The 18,690-nt window shown below is 43.4% G+C and overlaps 1 long non-coding RNA gene across 1 annotated transcript; it reads right to left on the reverse strand.

The window, feature by feature from the left end:
• Positions 1-2,368: 2,368 nt before the first annotated feature.
• Positions 2,369-3,030, reverse strand: LOC127325880 (uncharacterized). The gene is made up of 3 exons (XR_011745896.1): positions 2,743-3,030; positions 2,553-2,629; positions 2,369-2,480 (listed from the first exon to the last, which is right to left on the reverse strand). It is a non-coding gene; the product is annotated as an uncharacterized lncRNA (long non-coding RNA).
• Between the last annotated feature and the right edge of the window lie 15,660 nt (positions 3,031-18,690).

The raw sequence follows: 18,690 nt of genomic DNA on the forward strand, positions 1-18,690 counted from the left end.
AATTAGGTGCAATTCTTTAATCTGTTAATCTATTCAGAGTTCAAATAGAGCTAGCCATGATAAGCTAGGATAATCTGCAACAATAAAAAATACAACCGCTGGTGATCCCTCTCCTTCTACAGGTGCCTCATTGACAAATATATATTTGGTCAATGGATTAATTAGGTGTGATTCTCTAATCTTAAGGAAGGTTCAAACACATGTGTGATTCTTTAATGTGACCTGTATAACTGAAGAAGAAAACCTCATGTGCACTTTCCTGATGTACCTATAAGCTAATCCCATTTTGAGTTATCACCTATAACATAACCTAAACTAAAGAGCCAACAACCCAGAACGCAAATAAACATCAGAGATGTTGGGGAACCATGGTAGTTAGATTAGAACACCCTAATCCAGAAGATGGACAATACCAATGGAAGAACAATGAAAGCAGAGAAAACACATGAAGTAAATCATTATTTTGCATTTTGATTCAGTGTAAAGTCAGCTGTAGCTAAATCAGTCAGATCTTATTTTTAGCTCAATAACAATACCGAGAGATCCTGAACAATTATGTTCCTTCCCCTGCTGTTTAGACCATGGCACTCTGCAGGTATTCAGTTTCTGAGATTTTTTTAAATCTTTGGCAGGAAATGGAGCCTGACCTATGTCACTGACGTGTCTATAGGCTAAACCCAGTTTGAGCCATCATCTACGACATAACCTAAACCAAGTAGCCAAGAACCCAGGCTGCAAGATTGGAAGGAAGAGCAAGACAAGTCACGCTTACCACAGCAGCAACCGAAGAGCATTCGAACCGAAGCAGCCGCGGCAACCAAGCGCGGCAATCCCATATGATTCAAGCTATTTGTGTTTCAGAGTTAACGCATTTAGAAATGAAGTGGACATCATCAGCCGATGTACACCCAGCTGGACATAATCTTGTTGTGTTGTTTCTTGGTTAGGTTTGATCGCAAAAGATTAGATCTCAAACAGAGCTAGCTTTAGTGCCCTGTTTCCAAAATTGTATTTTGATTTTAAATATATTTACAGTAGGTGCTCAGTTCATGTAGCACCGACTATAAATATTGTATCTAAAATAGCATGGGAAGCCTATCCTCGCCAAATGTCAGTTTGAATGATTTAGACCAGATATTGCAGGCACAAATGTGAAAAAATCAACTCACTATGCATATAGAGTGCAACAACCTGGAAATAGTAGTAGGGTAATTATTGAAATAACAAGAGAAATTGTGAAACTGAAGTGATCTATCAAATAAGAGAAAAGAAGCACCCAAAGATCAGACTAAAATATTATCCAATATCTAAATAGACTTAAATACCTCTGAACATACCCTTGACCATATGAATCACCATCCATATAACCTAAAGCTCCTTCAAGCTTTCCCTCTGATTCTTCTCTGGAGGGGATGTCGGAAACATTTAATCATTTGATCTAGAAAAATAAATGTTGAACAATTCAAAATTCAGTAACCATGTAAGCATAAAGAAAAGTAATTCCGACTAAACACCAACCTTCCAGGAAGACAAGTGGCACCTTTGTGATTCATTGCTGACATTTTCAAAGCATGAGATCACTGCAATAAGGGCATAATGAACATCAAATCAAACAACTTGGGTCAACTTGATCAAGATAAACATAATAAGATGTTTCCAGCAAGGGTCTGAGAGGGGAAAGAAACCTAATGTCAAGATATTGCAGTGAAGGTTTCACACAAAATTCAGACAACAAGAACTACAAAATGGTGAACCAGAAGAAATTCACCTCCCTTTTCCAGAACCATTCTTCCATGCCGTAATAAATGTTGAACATTTAATCATTTGATCTAGAAATATAAATGTTGAACAATTCAAAATTCAGTAACCATGTAAGCATAAAGAAAAGTAATTCCGACTAAACACCAACCTTCCAGGAAGACAAGTGGCACCTTTGTGATTTATTGCTGACATTTTCAAAGCATGAGATCACTGCAATCAGGGCATAATGAACATCAAATCAAACAACTTGGATCAACTTGATCAAGATAAACATAATAAGATGTTTCTAGCAAGGGTCTGAGAGGGGAAAGAAACCTAATGTCAAGATATTGCATTGAAGGTTTCACACAAAATTCAGACAACAAGAACTACAAAATGGTGAACCAGAAGAAATTCACCTCCCTTTTCCAGAACCATTCTTCCATGCCGTAATAAATAAGCATCAGTGCTTAACTAAAAGCCGGTCTTGCAAAGCACATAGTAGATCACATTTCACGTTTTTTCTGTACGAAATAGTGTAATACATTAGAAAGGCATGCATCACAGTTTATAATTTAAGCATATTTAGGGGGGAGATCTAGACAATTTAACATTTAGAAGCATCAACCTGTAGATCTGATTGATCCTTGGCTGCCGGATTTGAGGAAAAATGGGAAAGGAGAAGTGGTGGTTCCAACTAATGGGATGGGCTTCAACTGCATCATGGCTGGCCGGCAAACCTGCGTACAAGCAAATCTTTGAGAGAGAGGAGAGGAAGAATGGAGAGAGAGATGGCTGGGCGGCCGGCAAACCTGCATACAAACAAATCTCTGACCAATCTGTGAGAGGAAGAATGGAGATAGAGATGGCCGCCGGCCGGCCGGCAAACCTGCGTACCAAACCAACCTGTGAGGGAGGGAGAGAGAGAGGAGAGGAAGAAGGGGAGAGAGCTCGTGGTCTGGGATGACGAGTTTGAGCGAGAGGAGAGGCAAGAAGGCTTACCCGCGGGTGAGCGCCGCCGCTGCTGGTCGCCGTCCTCGCGCTGGGGGCCGAGGTAGTGGAGGCCGCCGCCACCCTCCCAGCAAACAACACCACCACCAAATCGCGAGCCTGGCCAGCACCATGCTCAGGGTCGAGCTCGAGGTAGATGAGGAGGCCAAACCCAACAAGATCTGTAGCCGTCCGCCTCCTCCTAGCCCTCCACTGCTGATGTGCTTGGGGTCGAAGAGGAGGACGCCGCACACGCTGCTGCCGCCGCCGCGCCACCGTACTGACTCGACGAAGAAGGCTATGACGGCGAGCGTCGGGGTGGGGACGACGACGTGCGGCTGAGGAAGGAAGGGGCGGGAAGGGGAGGCGGCCCTAGCAATGACGACGGGGTGGCGGCGCGAAGCAGCGGATGCCGCCGATGGAGAGGAGCGTCGGGGAATGGGGCGCCGTGCGAGGCCTGGGATTGGGGAGGAGGAACCGGGCGACGGGATTGGGGATTTGGGAGAGGAGGAGGCGTGCGAGGGATTGGTGGAGCGCTAGCGACGCCGGGCCGGACGGGCTTTCACACGACCCATGGATAAAACGTGGGTTCATGGGAGGGCCTCGCGCCCTGGACGGAACGGCCGGCCGAGATCGCGCCACGTCACCTCGATCGAACGGCCGAAAATCCAAACGCCTGTGAGAGCCCCATGGGGGTGCAGCAATCATACCGTGGGATGCATGTCCATTACGTGACCATGACACATTGACACTAGTGGAGAACATTCCTATAATACCAGGCCGTAAGAGGCTCTAGTACCAGGCCAGCGCCCGGTACTAGGAAGTACTGGCTCCCTTACAACCCGGTACTACACCCGTTCCATGTGGCCGCCCCACGGGAGACCCTGGGTGCCCCTCTTTAGTCCCGGGTTCTAATACGGCCCGGGACCAAAGATGAACCACGTGCAGCTCCGCCACTCCTCACATTACTCCACCCTCAGCACGTTTAATTTCTCGGTTTTTTTCTACCGTGCTCTCGCAAATATGATTGTGTCTTGTTGTAAATATTACCATATTAATCCTATTAACTCTTATACCATTGTGTCATATTTCTGTATATTTTGAAAACAAAAACAATTATGTAAGTAAACAATAATGAATAAGATAATAATATTAAATTCCAATGAAAGTAAAATCAGTAATAAAACTATTTATCTTATAAATATAATATATGCATTATCTTTACTATTAAATTGCAATAGGTGGCTGCCTGGTGTCACAAACGGGCTAAACAGTTTATCCCCACGGGCCTATTTTAAATTCCCATAGAGGCCCAGTTTGCACTGGTACAAAGCCCTGTTATCGAGTAGGTTTTTATCACATCCGTTTCCATCTGCTAAAAAAAAGCACAACCTTTTCTCTAATTTGAATCTGACAAGTCTATTTGCTTTCCGTTTATTTCGATGGTACACATCGCGTCACTTCAGCCAACTTTTTTTAAATCCAAGTAGCATCAAGTCTGGCCGGTCAGACATGCCACCTACCGTACATACGAATCGAAAGTCAAAATTCAAGGTAACCCATATAGAAAACGATGAAACCAGATCATATCCGGAATGGAAGTTGTTTATATATACCTCCCGTCCAACAAGCCGAACGAGCGATCGACCCTTCCTAACAAAAACAATTTTGCTTGAACACGAGAGTGTACTCCGTACCTCAACTTCCCTGATCGCTTCCTCGTCACGGTCCAACAAAGAGTCATACAGTAGCAAGCCTATCAATCCATCGCTATATGTTGGCCTAGGTACATCGATTGATCCGTAAAAAAAGGCCCACTCTCCCAAGCTTCCCAGATTGCCGCCCCTGTACTCCTGTCGTTTCCTCGTTGGTCGAGCGGCCAGACATGATCGAGCGATCCACAACCGACAGCTCATCGCGGTTTGCCGCCGCCGCTCGGTATTGTTCTGCCGTTCCGCCAAGAGGTTTGATGTTGCCGTCGTTGCTTCGTAGTGTGGCGGAACCAGAAGCCAGCTGAGGACAGCGGTGGCGCGGCGAGGATGTAGGAAAGGGCCGGAACCGTAGGGCTCTTCCGAGTTTGGCACCGTCACACCGAGACGGCCGACCATGATCTCTGGATCACTGAAAGGGCAGCCATGGCCACGATTTCTCCATCTTGGTTGAAACTTGGAACCAGCGTATGGAGCCGGTAGATTATAACTAGTAAAAGTGCCCGTGCGTTGCAACGGATTTAAAAATAATTTCATTTAATATGTGCTCACAAACTAATAAAGTAATATTTAATTTATAGCACTCCAAACATATTATATTTCACTTTGGTTTTGCTTTGAATTTATTTTCTGTCTTGCACTGTATATCAATCCTCTTGTAAGCAAAAGAAAACTTAGGACCTAATTATTAATCTTCTATGCGGTTCATCAGGATTTCTAGAAGTGCACATATCATGTATATCATGCAATTCTAATTATACTACAATTAATTGATTGATTTTAAAATTGGCTAAATTACATGAAAAACGAATAAACAACAAATATATTAAATCGTAATAAAATAAGGCTCACAAGGAAAATTTCCAAGTTCCGGTTTAAGACATCATGCATATAGTAGCTGTAGCTCACGGCCTAGAGAGTGTTGCGGGTAGCCAAACAACAATGGAAGGATATCTTTTCGTAAAAACACAACTATAGAACTATCTATAAATGCCTATGTTGATAAGTTGATATGCCATCTTTTTACCTACTCACACCCACAGCTGAATTCGTACCCACACCTACGTGATGGAATTTCTGTACACATGCTACACCCCCGCTGAACTCCAATTCGGCAGGCGTAATGAGCACACGTACCCATAACGACGAAACCTTAGGGACGCTCTTCCAGCTCAACCATGGCGGGATCCAGCCTGTGGTGGCAGCAAGTTGCAACTGTGAGGCGCTCATGAAATCTCATGGCGCGCGGAGACGAGCGGCATAGGACACACCACCGAGCAAGCAATTATCCCGATGTATGCCGGCGTACTTGGTCTCGACCATGGCTGAGCAATCCTCCACCATTGTCATGGAGGCGCGCCAGCATGACGGCGAGCATGACCTCGCAACTTCTCTTGTGATTTGGGGCTCCGATCCAAGGCACCAGGGAAGGAACGAATGACCAGCTCAAGACCGGAAGGACCTCCATCGCCCCGCCAACTAATTCGTAGTCTTCATCGTGGTCAACCTCGTGTACATGATCTGACGTGTAGAACATGTCCACTATAAAAGCTTATACCAGATTGACCTGGAATAGTTTTGGGAACTATGCTGATGTAGGAACTATGATGATGTACGATTGAAACATCTGATCGGCGTATGAAAATGGCCGTAATCTCCTGGATATTCGCCGCCACATAGAGCATCACATTAAGCCAAGGGTGATGAATAGCGGCATAGGGAGGTCAGACGCGACACATCCGCGGGCGATGTGGGTGCCGCCTCGGCAACGTCGACGATGAACTGAAGCGTCGTCAGACTTGATGGATCGCATCCATCAGGCAGAGCACGTCGCGGGCGCCCGATGACGTCCCAAAGGAAGCTTCTGGACCCATTTACAATTCATTCCACATGTCGTTCTTGCCTTCCCTGAGGTCAGAGGGGAGGCCGGGGGTAGGCTTAGTTGCTGATATTGTTGATGAGGCTGTCGGCGGGGGTGTCAGCTTCGGCGCTTCAGTTCATCGGCGTCAGCATCGTCGGCATCGATTTCAGCATCAGAGTCACAAAGATCTACATCTTGGCAGGTATAGAAACCGCTGCCTCGCTTGTTGAATCGGTATTATGGATTTACAGTGGACGGACGCCTCCGACTCTGCCTAGAACACACCGCCGTGCGAGGCCGAAAAGAACATGGCGCAGGCACCGTCTACTTCTGCAGTGGTGGGCGCTGTTGGGGAAGTGGACGTCTTTCTTGATGGCTGTCGGGTTTCCATACGGCGAGGCACGTCTTGAAGTTCATCACGATCGGAGGATTTTGCTATTCGAGTTCCTGTGTAGGAGGGCTGAGGGCGGTGTATATATATGAGCACCGTACGGGAGACCGAATCTGATACGTACGCTTTGTTCTCACGTAAATCTTTAATCGATCATGGACAGGGCCGTGCCAAGGTGGGCTAGCTAGACAGTTTTGATTTGTATTTGGATAGGACTCCGTACGTAAGTTTAACAGGTTTTTTTTCTAGCGAAGCGGTGGACGGGCCTCGGATTTCTAGGAGATGTTGGGCTTAGAGGAAAAAACTTTGGCCCGTTTGTGACACCACGCAGTCACCTATTGCAATTTAATAGTAAAGATTTATGGATGCTTTTGGTGATCCAGTTTACAGCGCATCTATCTTAGCTTTGTATGATCAATCCATCGTCCTGCCCAAGGCAACGAAAATCCCTCGGCTATAACGGGATGGAGCTTTAAGAAGGCCGAGCTCAAGGGCCGAGTCTCAGGCTATCATCCGAAATTTTATTACTTTTCACAAATTTTGGTCGAACGTGTTTTTTCTCTTGGGTTGGGGTTCAGGGATGGCCACATCAGGAATTCACGAAGAGCAACGTCGTGCCGCTTTCTCTGAGGAAGAAAGCTCTGATGGTTGGCCACAAATTTAGACGGAAAAATTATTTTTGTTGTTGCTAGGAACATCGATCCAGCGAGATATCTCTGTCCCTAGGAACCCGATGCTTACGTGTGAGGTGAAACACAAGGAGGATATCGAGAAAATAATAACATGCAGAAAATGTTGCGCTTGTCCGGAGCATCAAGGCGATTGGTATTCTATGAGTTGGTACAGTTGTTTATGAAATGTTGCTTACAACAGCTACTATGCTACCGAATCAATTTGCATGTGTATTAACAATTAGCCATTGTACTACTCCCAGGAGTAGTACTGATTTAACATGAAATTTATACTAAATAATCGAGACTAATATTTGGATTGGAGGAGTACTATAGATTTAAAACAAATGTCTAGGCAATCATCTATTTCTGTATTTTTGTACCATTAGTTAATTATTGTTTTCTCGTATCGTTCTAGCATTTCATGATTTTCTTTTGTGTTTAACAAAATACATGTACTAAATCAGTATATAAAAACAAGAGAAAAATAATACTCCCAACGTCTAAAAATAGGTGTCTCACGACACATGGAGTAATAGTCGTGGCAAGGCACGAGCATTCAGCTAGTTTCATATAATATGTCCAAATAATGAATATCTTTAAATCTGCCAACCGCAATTGGACAAATAATATATATGCATTATTATTAGAAAAATGTGAGGAATTTTAATATGAAATAATTTTAATTTTATTCATTATTATTATGGGATTTCTATTTTCGTGCCCCCGCTTCGTTAGTTGTACTCAGTTTTCCCCAGCCCCTTAGTTTTTCCTCAGTTTTCCCCAAGCCTATGTCTGAAACCCGCAGAAGGAGCTCAGACGGAAGGAATCCGTCTATTTGGACGTTCTGTGCTGACGTGTTGCGCCGCGAAGTCTGTGGGGTCGCATTTTTAGGTCGAAAGGGATTATATAGGCGAAGAGGCGGCGCAGGAGGGTCGACAGGGTGGCCTCCCCATAGGGGGGCGCGGCCTAGGTGTGGCCCGCGCGGCCCACCCTCCTGGTGGCCCCCTGGCTCTCCTCCGACTCTCCTTCGGTGTTCTGGAGCCTTCTGGGAAAAATAAGATCTTTTGCGTTGATTTCGTCCAATTCCGAGAATATTGCCCGAACAGCCTTTCTGGAACCAAAAACAGCAGAAAACAGGAACTGGCACTGTGGCATCTTGTTAATAGGTTAGTTCCGGAAAACGCATGAAATCATCAGAAAGTGCAAGCAAAACATGTAAGTATTGTCATAAAACAAGCATGGAACATCAGAAATTATGGATACGTTGGAGACATATCAGCATCCCCAAGCTTAGTTTCTGCTCGTCCCGAGCAGGTAAACGATAAAAAGAATAATTTCTGTAGTGACATGCTACTTACATAACCTTGATCATACTATTACAAAGCATATGAAATGAATGAAGTGACTTAAGGCAATGATCTATAGTTGCTAACAAATAGATAACATATAGCAAAACTTTTCATGAAGAGTACTTTCAAGACAAGCATCAAAAGTCTTGCACAAGAGTTAACTCATAAAGCAATAAATTCAAAGTAAAGGCATCGAAGCAACACAAAGGAAGATATAAGTTTCAGCAGTTGCTTTCAACTTTCAACATGCATATCTCATGGATAATTGTCAACATAAAGTAATATGATGAATGCAAATAAGCAAGTATGTAAGAATCAATGCACAGTTGACACAAGTGTTTGCTTCTAAGGTGGAAGGAAGTAGGTAAACTGACTCAACATAAAAGTAAAAGAATGGCCCTTCGCAGAGGGAAGCATTGATTGCTATATTTGTGCTAGAGCTTCGGTTTTGAAAACATAAAGAGAGCATAAAAAGTAAAATTTTGAGAGGTGTTTGTTGTTGTCAACGAATGGTAGTGGGCACTCTAACCCCCTTGCCAGACAAACCTTCAAAGAGCGGCTCCCATGAATTATTTTTATTTTTGGGTGGCACTCCTTCCAACCTTTCTTTCACAAACCATGGCTAACCGAATCCTCGGGTGCCTGCCAACAATCTCATACCATGAAGGAGTGCCTTTTTTTTAGTTTTATTATGATGACACTCCTCCCCACCTTTAATTTCTCAAGCCATGGCTAACCGAATCCTTCGGGTGCCGTCCAACAATCACATACCATGGAGGAGTGTCTATTTTGGTTAATTAATTTGGGACTGGGAATCCCATTGCCAGCTCTTTTTGCAAAATTATTGGATAAGCGGATGAAGCCACTAGTCCATTGGTGAAAGTTGCCCAACAAGATTGAAAGATAAACACCACATACTTCCTCATGAGCTATAAAACATTGACACAAATTGAGAAGCATTTTGAATTGTTTAAAGGTAGCACTCAAGCAATTTACTTTGGAATGGCAGGAAATACCACATAGTAGGTAGGTATGGTGGACACAAATGGTATAGGTTTTGGCTCAAGGTTTTGGATGCACGAGAAGCATTTCCTCTCAGTACAAGGCTTTAGGCTAGCAAGGTTATTTGAAGCAAACACAATTATGAACCGGTACAGCAAAACTTACATAAAAACATATTGCAAGCATTATAATACTCTACACTGTCTTCCTTGTTGCTCAAACACTTTTACCAGAAAATATCTAGACCTTAAGAGAGATCAATTATGCAAACTAATTTCAACAAGCTCTACAGTAGTTCTTGATACGTCTCCGACGTATCGATAATTTCTTGTGTTCCATGCCACATTATTGATGTTATCTACATGTTTTATGCACACTTTATGTCATATTCGTGCATTTTCTGGAACTAACCTATTAACAAGATGCCGAAGTGCCGATTCTTTGTTTCTGCTGTTTTTGGTTTCAGAAATCCTAGTAACGAAATATTCTCGGAATTGGACGAAATCAACGCCCAGGGTCCTATTTTGCCACGAAGCTTCCAGAAGACCGAAGAGGAGACGAAGTGGGGCCACGAGGCGGCCAGACTACAGGGCGGCGCGGCCTAGGTCTTGGCCGCGCGGCCCTGTCATCTGGGCCCCTCGTGCTGCCTCCTGACTGGCCCTTCCGCCTACTTAAAGCCTTCGTCGCGAAACCCCCAGTACCGAGAGCGACGATACGGAAAACCTTACTGAGACGCCGCCGCCGCCAATCCCATCTCGGGGGATTCAGGAGATCGCCTCCGGCACCCTGCCGGAGAGGGGAATCATCTCCCGGAGGACTCTACGCCGCCATGGTCGCCTCCGGAGTGATGTGTGAGTAGTCTACCCCTTGACTATGGGTCCATAGCAGTAGCTAGATGGTTGTCTTCTCCCCATTGTGCTTAATTGTTGGATCTTGTGAGCTGCCTAACATGATCAAGATCATCTATCTGTAATTCTATATGTTGTGTTTGTTGGGATCCGATGAATAGAGAATACTTGTTATGTTGATTATCAAAGTTATGTCTATGTGTTGTTTATGATCTTGCATGCTCTCCGTTACTAGTAGATGCTCTGGCCAAGTAGATGCTTGTAACTCCAAGAGGGAGTATTTATGCTCGATAGTGGGTTCATGTCTCCGTGAATCTGGGGAAGTGACAGAAATCTCTAAGATTATGGATGTGCTGTTGCCACTAGGGATAAAACATTGGTGCTATGTTCAAGGATGTAGTTACTGATTACATTACGCGCAATACTTAATGCAATTGTCTGTTGTTAGCAACTTAATACTGGAGGGGGTTCGGATGATAACCTGAAGGTGGACTTTTTAGGCATAGATGCATGCTGGATAGCGGTCTATGTACTTTGTCGTAATGCCCAATTAAATCTCACTATACTCATCATAATATGTATGTGCATGGTCATGCCCTCTTTATTTGTCAATTGCCCAACTGTAATTTGTTCACCCAACATGTTGTTTATCTTATGGGAGAGACACCTCTAGTGAACTGTGGACCCCGGTCCAATTCTCTATACTGAAATACAATCTACTGCAATACTGTTCTACTATTTTCTGCAAACAATCATCATCCACACTATACATCTAATCCTTTGTTACAGCAAGCCGGTGAGATTGACAACCTCGCTGTTTCGTTGGGGCAAAGTACTTTGGTTGTGTTGTGCAGGTTCCACGTTGGCGCCGGAATCTCTGGTGTTGCGCCGCACTACATCCCGCCGCCGTCAACCTTCAACGTGCTTCTTGGCTCCTACTGGTTCGATAAACCTTGGTTTCATACTGAGGGAAAACTTGCCGCTGTACGCATCACACCTTCCTCTTGGGGTTCCCAACGGACGCGTGCTGTACGCGTATCAGTTCTCCACTAATAGGTTTAAACTACATGAAAAAACTTAATCATGATCTACTTGAGAGCTCAAAACAATTGCCAAGTGTCAAATTATCCAAGTCAATATGAGGCATTTTCTTTTTCCAACCAAATAACCATAAGTATTGTAGCTTCCAACTTTTATCATTGAACATTAAAAGTAAAACGAAGAACAAGTGTTTGATACGTCTCCGACGTATCGATAATTTCTTATGTTCCATGCCACATTATTGATGTTATCTACATGTTTTATGCACACTTTATGTCATATTCGTGCATTTTCTGGAACTAACCTATTAACAAGATGCCGAAGTGCCGATTCTTTGTTTCTGCTGTTTTTGGTTTCAGAAATCCTAGTAAGGAAATATTCTCGGAATTGACGAAATCAAAGCCAGGGGCCTATTTTTCCACGAAGCTTCCAGAAGTCCGAAGACGATACGAAGAGGGGCCACGAGGCAGCGAGAGCATAGGGCGGCGCGGCCCCTGCCCTGGCCGCGCGGCCCTATGGTCGGGGCCCCTCGCGCCGCCTCTGGGCCGACCCGTCCGCCTACTTAAAGCCTCCGTGACGAAACCCCCAGTACCGAGAGCCACGATACGGAAAACCTTCCAGAGACGCCGCCAACGCCGATCCCATCTCGGGGGATCCAGGAGATCGCCTCCGGCACCCTACCGGAGAGGGGAATCATCTCCCGGAGGACTCTACGCCGCCATGGTCGCCTCCGGTGTGATGTGTGAGTAGTCTACCCCTGGACTATGGGTCCATAGCAGTAGCTAGATGGTTGTCTTCTCCCCATTGTGCTATCATTGTCGGATCTTGTGAGCTGCCTAACATGATCAAGATCATCTATCTGTAATTCTATATGTTGCGTTTGTTGGGATCCGATGAATAGAGAATACTTGTTATGTTGATTATCAAAGTTATATCTACGTGTTGTTTATGATCTTGCATGCTTTCCGTTACTAGTAGATGCTCTGGCCAAGTAGATGCTTGTAACTCCAAGAGGGAGTACTTATGCTCGATAGTGGGTTCATGCCTGCATTGACACCGGGACAGTGTGAAAGTTCTAAGGTTGTGTTGTGCTGTTGCCACTAGGGATAAAACATTGATGCTATGTCTAAGGATGTAGTTGTTGATTACATTACGCACCATACTTAATGCAATTGTCTGTTGCTTTGCAACTTAATATTGGAGGGGGTTCGGATGATAACCTGAAGGTGGACTTTTTAGGCATAGATGCAGTTGGATGGCGGTCTATGTACTTTGTCGTAATGCCCAATTAAATCTCACTATACTCATCATGATATGTATGTGCATGGTCATGCCCTCTTTATTTGTCAATTGCCCAACTGTAATTTGTTCACCCAACATGCTGTTTGTCTTATGGGAGAGACACCTCTAGTGAACTGTGGACCCCGGTCCAATTCTCTTTACTGAAATACAATCTACTGCAATACTTGTTCTACTGTTTTCTGCAAACAATCATCTTCCACACAATACGGTTAATCCTTTGTTACAGCAAGCCGGTGAGATTGACAACCTCACTGTTTCGTTGGGGCAAAGTACTTTGGTTGTGTTGTGCAGGTTCCACGTTGGCGCCGGAATCCCTGGTGTTGCGCCGCACTACATCCCGCCGCCATCAACCTTCAACGTGCTTCTTGGCTCCTCCTGGTTCGATAAACCTTGGTTTCTTTCTGAGGGAAAACTTGCTGCTGTGCGCATCATACCTTCCTCTTGGGGTTCCCAACGAACGTGTGAGTTACACGCCATCAAGCATATTTTCCGGGCGCTCGTTGCCGGGAGATCAAGACACGCTGCAAGGGGAGTCTCCACTTCTCAATCTCTTTACTTTGTTTTTGTCTTGCTTAGTTTTATTTACTACTTTGTTTGCTGCACTAAATCAAAATACAAAAAAATTAGTTGCTAGTTTTACTTTATTTGCTATCTTGTTTGCTATATCGAAAACACAAAAAAATTAGTTACTTGCATTTACTTTACTTATTTCATCATGTTTCCTCCTAAGTTTGTTCTTAAAGATGTACTGGTAGGTCGAGGGTCTATCCTTGGGAAAGACAATATAGAAGATTTTTTCACTCATATTAGTACGGTCGAAGATTTTGAAGATAGACACCTGGTAGAACTTGCCCCCACTTATGAAATTGCTGTTGCTTCTTTATTACACGCATTAGAAGCTAGATTTGTTAATCTTAATCCTGTGATTCAACATATGTTTCTTACACTCAGTGATATGGAAGAAGGAGAAAAGAAAGATTTTGTATTAGAAACCCTTCTTAAAGAATTTGGGGGAATAGCGAGAGAAGCTAGAAAAGTTTTCACTAAATATAATATGCTAGGTTCTTATACCAACTTTGCCAGTACCCTTGAGAAGATGGAAAAGGATAGACAAAAGTACACTAATAAAGTTAATTATGAGGGGGATATTAAAACATCAATACCTTGCAAGCTCTTGGGAATGTGTGAGGCACTAGAAAAGAATTTTGATTGGATTGTTCCTGAAGATTTGTTTGATGAGAGTAGCAAGCCCAAGACTAATGAAAAGGGAACCTCTGAAACTCACATAGAAAAGATAATATGCATAGTTGAGAACAATTCACACCCCGCTGAGAACACTTCGTCTCTTGATAATACTTGATACACACTTTCTGCGCCTAGCTGAAAGGCGTTAAAGAAAAGCGCTTATGGGAGACAACCCATGTTTTTACCTACAGTACTTTGTTTTTATTTTGTGTCTTGGAAGTTGTTTACTACTGTAGCAACCTCTCCTTATCTTAGTTTTGTGTTTTGTTGTGCCAAGTTAAGCCTTTGATAGTAAAGTAAGTACTAGATTTGGATTACTGCGCAGTTCCAGATTTCTTTGCTGTCACGAATCTGGGTCCACCTCCCTGTAGGTAGCTCAGAAAATTAAGCCAATTTACGTGCATGATCCTCAGATATGTACGCAACTTTCATTCAATTTGAGCATTTTCATTTGAGCAAGTCTGGTGCCATTTTAAAATTCGTCAATACGAGCTGTTCTGTTTTGACAGATTCTGCCTTTTATTTCGCATTGCCTCTTTTGCTATGTTGGATGAATTTCTTTGATCCACTAATGTCCAGTAGAATTATGCAATGTCCAGAAGTGTTAAGAATGATTGTGTCACCTCTGAATATGTTAATTTTTATTGTGCACTAACCCTCTAATGAGTTGTTTCGAGTTTGGTGTGGAGGAAGTTTTCAAGGATCAAGAGAGGAGTATGATGCAACATGATCAAGGAGAGTGAAAGCTCTAAGCTTGGGGATGCCCCGGTGGTTCACCCCTGCATATATCAAGAAGACTCAAGCGTCTAAGCTTGGGGATGCCCAAGGCATCCCCTTCTTCATCGACAACATTATCAGGTTCCTCCCCTGAAACTATATTTTTATTCCATCACATCTTATGTGCTTTGCTTGGAGCGTCGGTTTGTTTTTGTTTTTTGTTTTGTTTGAATAAAATGGATCCTAGCATTCACTTTATGGGAGAGAGACACGCTCCGCTCTAGCATATGGACAAGTATGTCCTTGGTTTCTACTCATAGTATTCATGGCGAAGTTTCTCCTTCGTTAAATTGTTATATGGTTGGAATTGGAAAATGATACATGTAGTAATTGCTATAAATGTCTTGGGTAATGTGATACTTGGCAATTGTTGTGCTCATGATTAAGCTCTTGCATCATATGCTTTGCACCCATTAATGAAGAAATACATAGAGCATGCTAAAATTTGGTTTGCATATTTGGTTTCTCTAAGGTCTAGATAATTTCTAGTATTGAGTTTGAACAACAAGGAAGACGGTGTAGAGTCTTATAATGTTTTCAATATGTCTTTTATGTGAGTTTTGCTGCACCGGTTCATCCTTGTGTTTGTTTCAAATAAACCTTGCTAGCCTAAACCTTGTATCGAGAGGGAATACTTCTCATGCATCCAAAATACTTGAGCCAATCACTATGCCATTTGTGTCCACCATACCTACCTACTACATGGTATTTTCCGCCATTCCAAAGTAAATTGCTTGAGTGCTACCTTTAAAATTCCATCATTCACCTTTGCAATATATAGCTCATGGGACAAATAGCTTAAAAACTATTGTGGTATTGAATATGTAATTATGCACTTTATCTCTTATTAAGTTGCTTGTTGTGCGATAACCATGTTCACTGGGGACGCCATCAACTATTCATTGTTGAATTTCATGTGAGTTGCTATGCATGTCCGTCTTGTCTGAAGTAAGAGAGATCTACCACCTTATGGTTAAGCATGCATATTGTTAGAGAAGAACATTGGGCCGCTAACTAAAGCCATGATCCATGGTGGAAGTTTCAGTTTTGGACATATATCCTCAAATCTCAAATGAGAAAATTATTAATTGTTGTTACATGCTTATGCATAAAAGAGGAGTCCATTATCTCTTTGTCTATGTTGTCCCGGTATGGATGTCTAAGTTGAAGAATAATCAATAGCGAGAAATCCAATGCGAGCTTTCTCCTTAGACCTTTGTACAGCGGCATAGAGGTACCCCTTTGTGACACTTGGTTAAAACAGTGCATTGTGATGATCCGGTAGTCCAAGCTAATTAGGACAAGGTGCGGGCACTATTAGTACACTATGCATGAGGCTTGCAACTTATAAGATATAATTTACGTGATGCATATGCTTTATTACTACCGTTGACAAAATTGTTTCATGTTTTCAAAATCAAAGCTCTAGCACAAATATAGCAATCGATGCTTTTCCTCTATGGAGGACCATTCTTTTACTTTCAATGTTGAGTCAGTTCACCTATTTCTCTCCACCTCAAGAAGCAAACACTTGTGTGAACTGTGCATTGATTCCTACATACTTGCTTATTGCACTTATTATATTACTCTATGTTGACAATATCCATGAGATATACATGTTACAAGTTGAAAGCAACCGCTGAAACTTAATCTTCTTTTGTGTTGCTTCAATGCCTTTACTTTGAATTATTGCTTTATGAGTTAACTCTTATGCAAGACTTAATTGATGCTTGTCTTGAAGTGCTATTCATGAAAAGTCTTTGCTTTATGATTCACTTGTTTACTCATGTCATATACATTGTTTTGATCGCTGCATTCACTACATATGCTTTACAAATAGTATGATCAAGATTATGATGGCATGTCACTCCAGAAATTATCTGTGTTATCGTTTTACCTGCTCGGGACGAGCAGAACTAAGCTTGGGGATGCTGATACGTCTCCGATGTATCGATAATTTCTTATGTTCCATGCCACATTATTGATGTTATCTACATGTTTTATGCACACTTTATGTCATATTCGTGCATTTTCCGGAACTAACCTATTAACAAGATGCCGAAGTGCCAGTTGTTGTTTTCTGCTGTTTTTGGTTTCAGAAATCCTAGTAAGGAAATATTCTCGGAATTGGACGAAATCAAAGCCCAGGGGCCTATTTTTCCATGAAGCTTCCAGAAGTCCGAAGACGAAACGAAGAGGGGCCACGAGGCAGCCAGAGCATAGGGCGGCGCGGCCCCTGCCCTGGCCGCGCAGCCCTATGGTCTGGGCCCCTCGCGCCGCCTCTTGACCTACCCTTCCGCCTACTTAAAGCCTCCGTGACGAAACCCCCAGTACCGAGAGCCACGATACGGAAAACCTTCCAGAGACGCCGCCAACGCCGATCCCATCTCGAGGGATCCAGGAGATCGCCTCCGGCACCCTGCCGGAGAGGGGAATCATCTCCCGGAGGACTCTACGCCGCCATGGTCGCCTCCGGTGTGATGTGTGAGTAGTCTACCCCTGGACTATGGGTCCATAGCAGTAGCTAGATGGTTGTCTTCTCCCCATTGTGCTATCATTGTCGGATCTTGTGAGCTGCCTAACATGATCAAGATCATCTATCTGTAATTCTATATGTTGCGTTTGTTGGGATCCGATGAATAGAGAATACTTGTTATGTTGATTATCAAAGTTATATCTACGTGTTGTTTATGATCTTGCATGCTTTCCGTTACTAGTAGATGCTCTGGCCAAGTAGATGCTTGTAACTCCAAGAGGGAGTACTTATGCTCGATAGTGGGTTCATGCCTGCATTGACACCTGGGACGATGTGAGAAAGTTCTAAGGTTGTGTTGTGCTGTTGCCACTAGGGATAAAACATTGATGCTATGTCTAAGGATGTAGTTGTTGATTACATTACGCACCATACTTAATGCAATTGTCCGTTGCTTTGCAACTTAATACTGGAGGGGTTCGGATGATAACTTTGAAGGTGGACTTTTTAGGCATAGATGCAGTTGGATGGCGGTCTATGTACTTTGTCGTAATGCCCAATTAAATCTCACTATACTCATCATGATATGTATGTGCATGGTCATGCCCTCTTTATTTGTCAATTGCCCAACTGTAATTTGTTCACCCAACATGCTGTTTGTCTTATGGGAGAGACACCTCTAGTGAACTGTGGACCCCGGTCCAATTCTCTTTACTGAAATACAATCTACTGCAATACTTGTTCTACTGTTTTCTGCAAACAATCATCTTCCACACAATACGGTTAATCCTTTGTTACAGCAAGCCGGTGAGATTGACAACCTCACTGTTTCGTTGGGGCAAAGTACTTTGGTTGTGTTGTGCAGGTTCCACGTTGGCGCCGGAATCCCTGGTGTTGCGCCGCACTACATCCCGCCGCCATCAACCTTCAACGTGCTTCTTGGCTCCTCCTGGTTCGATAAACCTTGGTTTCTTTCTGAGGGAAAACTTGCTGCTGTGCGCATCATACCTTCCTCTTGGGGTTCCCAACGAACGTGTGAGTTACACGCCATCAGTGTTCATATGAAAAAGCGGAGCGTGTCTCTCTCCCAAACAAGGATTGCTAGGATCCGAATTTATTCAAACACAAACAAAACAAAAATAAACACACAGACGCTCCAAGTAAAACACATATGATGTGACCGAATAAAAATATAGTTTCAATAGAAGAAACCTGATAAGTTGATGAAGAAGGGGATGCCTTGGGCATCCCCAAGCTTAGACGCTTGAGTCTTCTTGAAATATGCAGG

Source organism: Lolium perenne, chromosome 5 (genome assembly GCF_019359855.2).
Source record: "Lolium perenne isolate Kyuss_39 chromosome 5, Kyuss_2.0, whole genome shotgun sequence".
Classification (NCBI taxonomy): Eukaryota; Viridiplantae; Streptophyta; class Magnoliopsida; order Poales; family Poaceae; genus Lolium; species Lolium perenne.